Source organism: Balaenoptera physalus, assembly GCF_965194825.1.
Source record: "Balaenoptera physalus genome assembly, chromosome: 5".
Classification (NCBI taxonomy): domain Eukaryota; kingdom Metazoa; phylum Chordata; class Mammalia; order Artiodactyla; family Balaenopteridae; genus Balaenoptera; species Balaenoptera physalus.
This window is the reverse complement of record NC_138884.1, coordinates 101,152,023-101,165,069: the sequence shown is the minus strand read 5'-3', so window position 1 is coordinate 101,165,069 and position 13,047 is coordinate 101,152,023.

Genomic DNA, 13,047 nt, shown 5'->3' with positions numbered 1-13,047 from the left:
TTTCACATTTGGTAGTGTATATATGTCAGTGCTACTCTCTCACTTCGTCCCAGCTTACCCTTCCCCCTCCCCGTGTCCTCAAGTCCATTCTCTACGTCTGTCTGCGTCTTTATTCCTGTCCTGCTCCTAGGTTCATCAGAACCATTTCTTTTTTTTTTTAGATTTCATATACATGTGTTAGCATGCCCTAGCATTTAAGAAAAATTTTTTTTTGGCTTCGCCACATGGCATGCGGGATCTTAGTTCCTGGACCAGCGATTGAATCCATACCCCTTGCAGTGGAAGTGTGGAGTTTTAACCACTGGACCACCAGGGAAGTCCCTATTATGCCGTCTTTGATTTTAAGCTATTCCGATGTTCCTTTTCAGATTTTTGAAAGAAAAAGCTAATGTTCTTTAGTTATTGAATTCTAACATCATTGGTCAGAGTTTCCGTCTGTAGTTCTCCAGCTTTTTGAAATTTATGGTGACTTTATTTATGGACCAATTTGTGCTCAGCTTTCATGATGTTTTTATTTGCATGAAAACAATGTATATTTTTCAGTTGTAGCATTTATTTTTGTGCAATGTCATATATATCAATTAGATCGAGTTTTTTAATAAATGCTATCCTTATTCTCTCTTGGTTCAGCTGCTGAGAGAGGTTTTAGTATCAAGGTTATTCTAACCATGTGAAATGAGTTGAGGAATTCTTTCTTTCTTATTTTTTGGAATAATTCATGAAAGAGTAAAGTTTATTGGTTTTGTTCTTTAAATGTTTGCTAGAACTTGGGTTGATTAAAACCCAAGGTGGAGTTTTGGGTTATGGAGGTGTATTTCTCAACTTTACATTTCAGTTGTGTCAATTTTTGCTTCACATGTTTTGAAACCAGATTCTTAGATGCATACATATTTAAAACAGCATTGTTATTATGTGGTGACCCACCTTATTTCTAGTGCTTTTTTTCCCCTCCTTGAAGTCCTTTGCTTTTTTGGGGGGTGGATATCTTTCTCTATATTTTGACTTTCAATGTTTTTATATTCTTATGTCTTAGGTGTGTTGGTTAACAGTATGTCACTGAATTTAAAAAATATATATAGTCTGATAATCTCTGTCTTCTATCTGGGGAGTATAGCCCATTGACATGTTGTTATAAGTGATTATATATCTTGTCATACCATCTTATTTTATGCTTTTATTTTTCTTATTTCTTTGTTTACTTTTTATTATTTTCCTGCCCTCTTTTAAATGTATTTAGTTTTCCTCATTTAGCGTAATGGTTAAGAGAATGGGCTCTGGAATTCAACTGTTTGAGTTAGAATCTCAGCTTTAGTACAAACTGATCTAGGCAAATTAATTTAACCTCTTCATTTCTCAGTTTACTTACCCAAAAATGGGGATAATAATTGCAGTTACTCATAATATTGTTGTGAAGCATCAATATATATAAAATGCTTAGAACAGAGCCTGGCACAGACTTGCTATATATGTGTTGGACTTGTCTTTAAAAAGAAATTACATTTTTTTCTTTAAGTGCTTACCCTAGAAATTTTAACCTGAATATAAAATATAACAAAGTAAAATGTTAATCAATATCTTTAGTCCCCTTCTAGACAGTTTATGAATCTGAGAACGCTTTAACTCTGATTTCTTACCTTGGTGCATATATATATATATATATATATATATATATATATATATATACATATATATATATATATTTTTTTTTGGCCCAGCATGTTTAGATTATCCACATATTTAATAATGCCTATTTCCTATGCCATCTTTTCTAATGTTTAATATAATTTCTTAAATTCATCTTCATGCTAACTAAAGTTAATATAGCAAAATAATTTAAAGAGTCAAAACAAGACTGTTTCAGAAACCATCAATCCCTTGTTCTCTTCCATGTTCCTCTCTCTAGAGGAAATCCCTTTTAATTCTTTTGGTTAATCCTTTTGACATTGACTTCTATATCTTAAATATCATGCTTATATTACTAGTTTTTGAGTTTTTTTTCCTGTTGTAGGCATAACCTATTGACTTCTCCCTGTGAAAGATGAAGATTTACCCATTTGTCCACTTTTTCTCCCTCTTCCTTCCCACTTTCACCACCCCCATGCACAATTAGAATGGGAATAATTGCTAAGTTGTTACAAAGCTTCAGTTTTGCACAATGAAAAGAGTTCTGGAGATAGATGGTGATGATCGCCCAACAATGTGAATGTACTTAATGCCACATAACTGTACCCTTAAACATGGTTGAGGTGGTAAGCTTTATGTGATGTGTGTTTTACCCCAATTAGAAATATTCTTGTCAGCTAGAGGGTATGTATGAAATGTGTGTAGATTAAATGAAGAAGCGTCGGTGGGCTAAAGATGAAACAAGGTTGGCAAAAGTTGGAAACTGCTGAAGCTGAACCACAAGTACATGGGGCTTCACTGACTATTGTGCATGTTGACAATTCTCTAGTAAATTTTTTAAAATTTGAAGAAATCAAACTAAATATTCTAGTAGTATAATATTCTTGAAGAAATAGGCTATGGGAAATAGGCTGCTTTCCCATGGACTGGTTACTCCTTGGGTTTGCTGCACAGCTACATCATTCCACAGATTTCTTCTGCCAGATTCCTCATTTCCTGGATCCTGGATCTTTCTCTTTCTTGGTTTACATCATTGTTTTGGAGAAATTTATCCTCCAGTAATATCCAATGAGAGGAAAAATTTTTTCCAGTATCCTGTCAGAGCTCGTATGTCTGCTAAAATCTTTTTCCATTCTCACACTTAATTAATGGTTTGAGAGCTGAGTTGTGGTTACAAATATTGAGGAGTAATTTCTCTCCCACAGGCTAGCTGCTTTGTTGTCTCTTTCTTAGGCAGAGCTTGTTGTTTATTCTGGCACTGTATGTGAAGTCCTTGCATCATCAGACTTATGTGAGCATCTTACCACAGGCTTCCCATTTTGGTGAGCTTTAGACTTTGTCTCTTTTCTCCCTTGTCCCACAGGCCATTAAAATGCAAGCTCACATCATCTGGCCTTCTCAGATGCTCTCAGGACAAAAGCCTGTATCGCTACTCACTTATGCTTCTGAATTACCTCTCAATTTGAGCCTGTATCGCTACTCACTTATGCTTCTGAATTACCTCTCACTTTGATTTTGGGTTCCCTAACATCCTGCCAGATCTATGGCACATTTAACAATACATTTCCCATATTCCATCTGGCAATTGTAGTTGTTTGAAGGATTGCTCAGGGTATGTAGTCTGCCTGGAAACGGTAGTCTTGTTCCTCATAGAGAACAATAAACTTTTAATATGTGGACATAATTACATCTTGAGAAGATCCCTAATGAGCAAATGAGTTATTAATATCATTCATTCAGGAAAATTTACATTCAAGTACTAATGAGTACTGGTCACTATATAAGTTTTTTATTTTTTTAAAGGCCACTGTATATTTTTAAATCAAAATTTCACTTATAATGGTTAATTTGCAATTCATATTCTAGTTCTCATAGAAACAATGTTGTTTACATGTACTTCATCTAGTATACATCTAGAATGAGCTACTCTACACAAGTACATTTTCCTGCTAAATGACATTTACCTCTTGCAATTGTCAAAACTTGTTTTAAGCACTTCAGATGGACTGTTTTCCAAAATGTGTAAGTCATGTTATGCATTTCTTAGGCTTCATAAATTGAGTAGCACAGGCGTCAGTTGACTCTTCCTTCATTAGTCAGTCATTATTACTAAGAGCAGTGTGGTCCAATGGAAGGACTTGGACTTCAACATCAGACAGATCTGGAGACACATCTTGGTTCTACTACTTACTAAGAGTGTGATCTTAGGCAAGTCACAATCAGTGATGTGCCGAAGCCAGCTTGTACTGGCTCACAAGTGCCTACTGTTAAGTTTTCAGCAATTTTATGAGCTGATTCTTAAACACAGCCAGCATTAAAAATTCAATTACATAAACTTATAAGTAAATAATTTATATTAAAAAGGGGTAATAAATACTCAAAATCCTTACTTCCTCAGTATTTTACTACATTTATTATTAGCTATGCCCTTGAAGCTGTTTAGATTTCTTGTATCTGTGTAGAAGAAATAGTATATAATGATGTGCCACTGCTCATCTTTTTACAACTCTGCCTTCAGTGCTGTCACATTGGTTGCTTGAAATTGGTCATGTGTAAGTATTTATACCAGTGGAAAAAGTAAATTTTTGTGTGTCATGTCTGTAACTGTTACTTTGTGAGTAGGACAAAAAATTCAAGGAAATATTCTTCCTCTGTTTGAAAACTATTATCCAATTCAGCAAAGAAGTTGCTCATGTCACTAATGAACAACTGAAATTCTGGTACATCTTTGTTATTTTCCTTTCATTGTGCTTGTTAATTTAAGCAAAGATATCAGTCAACAGTCATGTGAGGACTACTCACATTTGTCAGATTGTATGTTGCAGTTTGTCTCCCGATATAAGAGTTTGGCAAAAATCTAAACAAGCATTGTATGAGAATCAATTGGCTATAAGGAATTTACAGTAAAGAGCATTGCATATTATTACTTGGAGATGGTGTATTACACATCCTTTATATCAATAACATTTATAATAAACATATATACATATCGGTATATACATTTTTAACATATAGCCACTTGTTAATATTTACCAATACACTATGCCTAAACTCTCTGAGGTTAAGCTTCTTCATTTATTGTAAATCTATTAACCAAAACTATAAGCACCATGCTTGACCAAAATTGCATTTTAATATTCATACCTATTTCATTCTGAGATTGAATACCAGTATTCTTTTTCTTCCTCCCTCTAAACCCTATATACAGACATAACTTGAGAGCCATTGGGATGTATAAAACTTTTTGCCTCTATTTGACATGGCTTCAGAGTACAATTTTTAATATTCTTGATTTCTTTGTATAGATCTTTAGTACCCTACCTTGATATCAACTGTCATTTTTGCTTTTGTCAGAGCTGCTTCTTTTAGCAGCCTCTCCTGTCTCCTCATGGTTCTCTCCCATAAATTATAGCCCAGGTTGTCTTTTTGTTGGTCTGGAGACTACATCTAATCCTATTAGAATTGTGCAAAAAATATGAGTAAGTAAATGCTAAATGAGGATGGAAAAAACTTTTCTATAATTGCTTTAGTCTATTTACTCTAGCTGTGACTTCCTTTCTTACATGAAAGTCATTACGAACTATTTTAGGTATGTAAAAAGGATTGTGGATAATGTAATCAACAGCCTCTCATATACCTGTTAGCCAGCTTAAGGAGTGAAACATAAGGGATGCAAAGGGCCCTCAGGCTCCTCCTTGTTTCCATTTCCCTCCATTTTCTACCCAAAGACAACCACCAGCCTGAAGTGATCATCCCCAGGCATGCTGTTGTATGTTTACCTCATATGTCTGTGTTCAGAAAATCCATGTTTTGTTTTACATATTTTGCATAAAACATGATAAAAGTACTGTATATATTCTTTTTAAAATTAATAACCTTTATATTTTAGAGCAATTTTAGATTTATAGAAAAATTGAGCAGAAAGTACAGAGTTCTCATATATCCCATTCCCCCAATTTCCCCTACTATTAACATCTAGCATTAGTGTGGGACGTTGGTTACAAATGATGGGCAAATATTGATACATTATTATTAAATAAAGTTCACAGTTTATGGGCTTTGACAAATGTATAATGTCATGTATCCACTATTACAGTACCATACAGAATACAGTTCACCCATGAACAAGTCAGGGTTAGGGGAGCAGACCCACAGCACAGTGGAAAATCCATATACAGTTTTAGTAGTTTCACTGCCATAAAAATCTCCTGTGCTCCATGTATTCATTCCTGTATACATTCTTTTGAATCTTGATTTTTTTTTTTTGTTTGTTTAATATTATAGTTTCGAGGATGTCTTAGTCCATTTGGACTGATCTAACAAAATACCATAAACTAGGGGGTTTGTAAGCAACAAACATTTATTCTTCACAGTTCTGGATGCTGGATGTTGGGGATTAGGGTGCCAGCATGGCCAGGTGAGGGCCCTCTTCCACATTACAGACTTCTTGTATCCTCACGGGGCAGAAGGAGCTAGGGAGCATGGTGGGGTCTCCTTTTAGGAGCACTAATCTCATTCAGGAGGGCTCCACTCTCATGACTTAAGCACCTCCCAAAGGCCGCACTTCCTAATACCATCACTTTGGGTGTTAGGATTTCAACCTCTGGATTTGGGGGGACACAAACGTTCAGACCAGAGCAGAGGGTTATCTATGCTCTGATTCATTCACTTTAACAGCTGATTAGTGTTTCCTCTCTATGGATATACCCAAAATTAATGATCTGTTCTACTGTTGATAGGAAACAGGTTGTTTCCAGGATTTTGTTATTACAGAAAACTCTGCCTCAATAATCTCATATAATCTCTTTGTGAAAATACATGAGCGTTCCTCTAAAGTATGCCCTTAGAAGTAGAATTAGGGAGTCATGAGATTTTTAACATTACTCCTTTATACCATAAAATGGATTCTAACTACCATTTTAAATAAAATTTCTATGTGAACAGGGATTTCAAATCTAATGTAATTTTTTACCTTCTGTCCCTTTAATGTGTGACACTCTCTCTTACCTCTGGGCTTATTCTGACCCTGGCTCCTCTTTTTTAAAAATTTTCCCACCACTCCCACCTCTGAGAAATTCACCTTGATGAGTCAACATTTCCTTTAGATTTCTGTCTAGAAGCCATTTCTCTAAGAGACTTCGGACTCCTGCCCACATCTGGATAAACACCCCTCCCTGGCTTTCATGCAACGGTCCTTGCGTTGGCTATTTTATAATCGCGTGTAAGTTCTCCAAGGACCCGAAGCACAGCAGAGTTCACCGTCGTAGCCACTGTGCTTAGCATAGAGCCTGACACATTGCATTTGCTGAATTAAGGGAGGTATGAAGGAATGAATGTAGGATACCAATATCATCCCAACAATGGCAAAAACTAACCTCCTCTCCACAATAGTTGACTGGACCATCTCAGGCTCCGTGGTCAGATGACAGGAGGTTAGGGTTCAGGTGTCAAGGGTCAAAGATAAGGTCCCGAGACTGCTTTGTGCACAACGAGGACAAGGCATGTCAGTCATGGCCAGGAGAAATGTTCACAAGGAGGAGATGTTTTAAATTCAGACACTCATAAGCTGAGCCCTGCCTCTGTCTACCAGCTGGGAGATCTTCAGATAATGAACCGTGAAAGCCTGCTATGCCACGGCATTATGCAACAACTTTTCATTTGCCACCAGTTAGCTTCAGGGATCAAGGACAACTGAACACATAACCCACTCATGCATGTTATTTTAAAGGCATATTTTAAAGTTATCAATATGATACATTGAGTTAATGAGGGATGTTCTTTGGGTGACAAATATTTACATTCCACATATGCCTCTTGATGTCAAGAGTGTAACTGTTTCATTTTCTTCTTTTTCTCAGGAGGCTGGGATACAGATGGAAAAGGCCCTTGTGTCTGGGACACATTCACCCATCAGGGAAGAGACAGAGTTTTCAAGAACCAGACTGGCGATGTAGCTTGTGGCAGCTACACTCTGTGGGAGGAAGGTTTGAAATGTATCAAACAGCTTGGATTGACTCATTACCGCTTCTCTCTTTCCTGGTCACATCTGTTACCTGATGGGACGACAGGTTTCATCAACCAGAAAGGCAAGTGTTTCTTAAAAATAGAAGGTTGCAGCTTTAATTCAAGGTTATTGCTACAGCCTGGCATAATTAATCCAGGATGCTATTTTGCAGTGTAGCTTTGAAATTGCAAGTTTTTAGAGTGATTATAGGATAAATTTTTTGAAATGGGTTTGCATTAGCTTTCTCAGGACTATTCTGGCTTCCCTCAACTGGAGATCTTTGTTGGGAGGGGTGGAAATAGATGGGCAGGAAGGGGGTTGGAATAAGTGTTTTATTTATGCAAGATGTTATTTGACTGTTGACCTGAAGGTGAATTTCCAAAAGTTGTGTGTAAACTATTTTGAGCTGTGTTATGCTGTGATGAGTCATGAAAAGCCCTGTGGAACTTGAGAAGATTCTGAGCATTTCAATTGAAGCTGAATTAGTGGAGCTAATTAACTAGCACAGAGGTTAGCACCAGAGCCCCTGGAATCTGTTTACTTGGGATTAAGTGCCAGCGACGTCACACGATCTATGTAAGCATCTCCTGGGCATCGCTTGGTGCCTCAGTTTCCCCATGAGCAGAAAGGGATACTGTAATAGCTCCTACTTCAGAGTGTTGTTGGAAGATTAAATGAAATAATCTTTTAAAGTGCTTTACACAGTAGTAGCTGGTATAGCATAGAAGCATCCAGTAGGTGTTAGTTATTATTCATGTTATGCCTTGTAATGAAAAAGACTACTGCCCTATTTGAAAGCCTATTATTTATAAGGCATTTTACATACATTTTCTCTAAACCCCACAAATCAATGAGGAAGATATAAGTATCACATTTTACAGAGGTGCATGTTCAAATCCAGATATTTTGTAAATTTGTATTTTTTGGTGGATCCGGAATTTAAGCCTAAGGTCTGGCTAGCTCCTTCCACACAACAGGGTTAGCAGACTATGACCTGAGGCCAAACTTGGCCTGATTCCTATTTTTTTTAAATAAAGTTTTATTGCAATACAACCGTGCCCATTCATTACATATAGTTGGTTGCTTTCCCAATGTAATTGGTAGAATTGAATAGTTGGGGCAAAGACAGTACAGCATGCAAAGCCTGAAATGTTTACTATGTGGTCCTTTATAGGAAAAGTTTTGTAACCCCTGCGTCACAATTTAAAGACTTCTCAATAAAGAACCGTTATTGCTCCTTTGTTCTGGAAAAGATTTCACATTACTCCCAGGGTTGGGACTAGGTGAGGCAAGGAGGGACCTAACGTGGAAAATTTGAGAGGCATGTACTTTCAGCATCTCACAACTGCAAGGTTGTGCGTGAAGTCACCTGCTTGCCTCACTACACTTCCAGCCCAAAGGGCCGGCATAGGTATTGAGGGGTTCTTTTTGAGTAAGTTATCTGATTTGCTATGTAGTAAGAACAACCTGTGATAACAGTTCCTAGATGGACTTGTGCACTTGCACTGTAATGTGGGGAAATCTCTGCATTGTGAAATGGAACCACAATTTATGGACTCACCCGTAGCATGTGGCCTTAAAGTAGCCTCCCCCAGATAAGGACAATGCAAGATTAGCAGGTTCATGACTTGATTCTAAAGACATTAGCCCCTTTTTTTAACCACTCTTGGTTGAAGGTCTACTTTCTTGGCATCACCTGCCAGTTTTATTTTTTGACTTTGAACAGTAGGTAATTTGTTATTCAGTTTAAAAGTTAACTCATAATTTTCCACCATTCTACTCCATCATCTGTACCCTCTCTTTTCTCTGGCACCATCATAACCCTCAAGGATTAAAAACTAAGAGTAATCTTTGAATCTTCTCGTTTCTTTGCTTCTTACATCTAATTGGTTGCCAAATATGATCCATTCTTCTTATGCCTTTTTAACTTCTCCCCTTCTAGCCTTCTTCTCTGTCCCTGCCCTGGTTTAGATGTTTTTGATATACCCTTGACGGTTATACCTACTTTCACTCTCTTTCTTTGTCCTTTAATCCTTCATACAAAATGCCACCACAGCAATTTTCTGAAAGCTTGGCCCAAGTCATGGTGGCTTGCATCATCTCCTGCTAAAGCAAAGCAAGATAAAAAAATTTATTTTTTGTCATTTAAACTCCTTCATATATCATTCTAGTTTTTTACTTAGTCTTAACTCACCTCTGAAGCATTCTAGGCTGAATCACCCATGCACGTGGTCCATGCAATTCCTCCACGCAAGGCCCTAAGCACATAACCCATTACTTACTAAACATGCTATGCGATTTTCCACCTTTGTAGAAATTTTCTTAAGCTCTTCCTCCTGCCTGGATTGGCCTTTTAAAAAAACTCCCAACTATACCCGCTGAATGTTTATTCTACTGTTAAGGGCTAGCACAAATGTTTCCTCTTCTTTAGAGTCTTTCCCTATTCCAAGACAAAAGAAATCTTAAAAAAAAATTCCCATAGCATTTTGAAAAACTCTTAGGGTCTTTCTTACATTCTTCACTCTTGGCATTATTAAATCCCCTGCTAGACTGTGAGCACTTTGAGTTTAATTCAACCCAACAAACATATATTAAGTGTCTACTGTGTGTCAGGGACTCTGTCTACATACTCATAATGAAGATAAGAGAATCCCTGGAATTTTTTACAGTGTAAAAAGGAGATGATTCTGCCTTGTTCACCCCTGTGACCTAGTACAGTATCTTGCAGGGATGAATTCAGTAAACACTTAACTGAATTTAATTGAATTAGGTCAATAATAACCATACAGATCCCTCTAAGGGCAGTAATAGTTGCCTTTTATTGAGCATGTAGTATGTGCAACTCACTACCTGCTTTTGCAAATTTAGTGCTCTGAACAGCCCTGTGAAAGAGGGCCCTCCCTAAACAGAGGGAATCATGGTAATCTGGGGTGTAAGGCTGGGCATAAATTTGCCAAGATGACAAATTTAGTTAGAGCTGAGTTCAACCTAGGTCTGTCTGATGTCAGAAAGTAGGATCCAGAGACATTTACAACCTCACCAAACCACTTGTATTCTTTGTGCTACAGTTTCCCTGTTGGTAACATCAGGTGGAAGCACTGAATTACTAAAACTCTTTCCACTGTTCTAGCCTATGATTCTAGCAGTTTGGAATTTTTAACTGAGCTTACATTTGGATGGTAAACAACATAAAAATTAAAAAAGAAAACCCCACCAACTTGTAATATAGGTCCATAATCCCTTATGTGAAGTTCTAAAATCCAAAATGTTCTGAATATTGAATCCTTTTTAGTAAGTTTAGGTTTAGTAAGTTAGTAAGCTTTCTAAAACAGATTTAGCAGCAAAAGCTGACCTGAGCTGATGGGAAGGTTTTTTATCATCTCAGTTCATTTTGCTTGGTGAGATTATTTATCTATTTTACTGTGGAAATATTAAGGGATACTGACCCACACCCACTGGGGGTGTTAAACTTAATACATAATATGTACTCTGTTTCTTTTCTAAAAATCCTCAAATTCTGAACACATGGCTGCCAAGATTTTCAGATAGAGGATTGTGGACCTGTACCAATACGTCAACATATCCAGTGATTTAACACCACCTTAAGACACACAGGAGTTTATGGAGCTCACTGTAGATCAGGAATGCAAGAGCAGGGCAGCAGAAAAGTTAGAGGGTGGTGGTGGTGGTAGCTGGAGTCACTGGGGCCACCTGGACAACGTGAAGGATTCACTTGTGCAATTCTCACGTGGGGATCACGTGCTCCCAGCACTAAGCTTTTCATGTTTGGCACCAGCTTTTGTAAAGCCATAGCTGATTAACATTACAGACTTTTCTATGAACAAAAGGGCAATGGAAGTGCTTCCAGTAGGCAGAATTTCAATAAGTGTTTGCTCACTCTTGTGCAGTGATCTGTTGAAGCAATTGGAACTGTTTCAGATCAGAAAGGCCATCATTTGTTTTCTCTTTTTAAACATTTCCTCAAAGAGCGTGTAAAGAATTAGAGAACCCTTGTCACTATCTTTTCCAAGAAACTCCTGTTTTTGTATTTGACTCCCTATTTTAAAGCTTGATGAGAGGACATTTAGAAACTTGTAAGTAAAATCCTGTGTTCCCAAGCTGGAAGAATATTTTACAAAATGGAACTGTTACACAGTCTTTCTCTTTCAAATGTCAAGTTTTTGAGGTTTAACAAGAAGAGATTGAGCTGGCAACTGAAATCACATTTTTCTGTATTTCTCAACTGTTCAAGTGCATTTTCATATCTGCCGCAAATGTAAGTTTCAGGTGATTAGCAAAAGACCCAAGTATTGGAAAAAGGAAAAGGAATGGTTATGCAGAATTTCTTTTGCACTTTAAGATTTAAAATATGAGCACAGTTAGCAGGAATGGTAGTTAAGTAAATAACTAAAGAAACATTTATTAATCTCCTACTCTATGTTGGGCAGTGAGGTAGGCTGAATAATGGCCCCTCAAAGTGTCCATGTCTTAATTCTTAGAAACTGTGAATATATTATCTTACATGGTAAAAGGGACTTCACAGATGTGATTAAGTTAAGGATCTTTAGATGGGAAGATTATCCTGGATTATCTGGATGGTACCACTGTAATCACACAGATCCTTTAAAAAGGGAGGCAAGAGGATCAGAGCCAGAGAGAGAAGATATAAGGACTGAAGCAGAGGTCAGACAGGAGACAAGGTGTTTCAGTACTGGCTTTGATGATGGAAGAAGGGGCCATGAGCCTCTAGAAGCTGGAAAAGGCAAGGAAATGGATTCTCCTTGAGAGCCTTCAGGAGGAATACAGCTCTGCTGATATCTTGATTTTAGCTCAGTGAGAACCATTTTGGACATCTGATGCCTGGAACTGTAAGATAATAACTCGGTGTTGGTTTAGGTCATTAAGTTTGTGGTAATTTATTAGAGCAGCAATAGGAAACTAACACAGTCAGTATGTCAAGAGAAGATAGGTCAGTGAAAGAAATTGGTGGTGTGGGTCTAGTGAGGAGTGAACCTAGAGAGTTATATGTTTGACACATGGTGGGCACTTGGTCAAAATTAATTCTATGTTAAGACATTTACAGTTTGACTAGGAGAATTCCAGTGTAGTTATTTTATGGACTGAGACATCATCTTTGCAAGTTTCAGCCACATCCCCTTCTAAGCAAATTTCCCCATTTCTTTGTTCTACGTAATCCTGCTCCGCTCTTGGCCACAGCTGACTGGATGAGGCAAAGACTTATTTTCCTGTGACATATAATTTGTCTAACTTCATTAAAAAAGATAATCCTGCTCGGGCTTCCCTGGTGGCGCAGTGGTTGAGAATCTGCCTGCCAATGCAGGGCACACGGGTTCGAGCCCTGGTCTGGGAGGATCCCACATGCCGCGGAGCGACTGGGCCCGTGAGCCACAATTACTGAG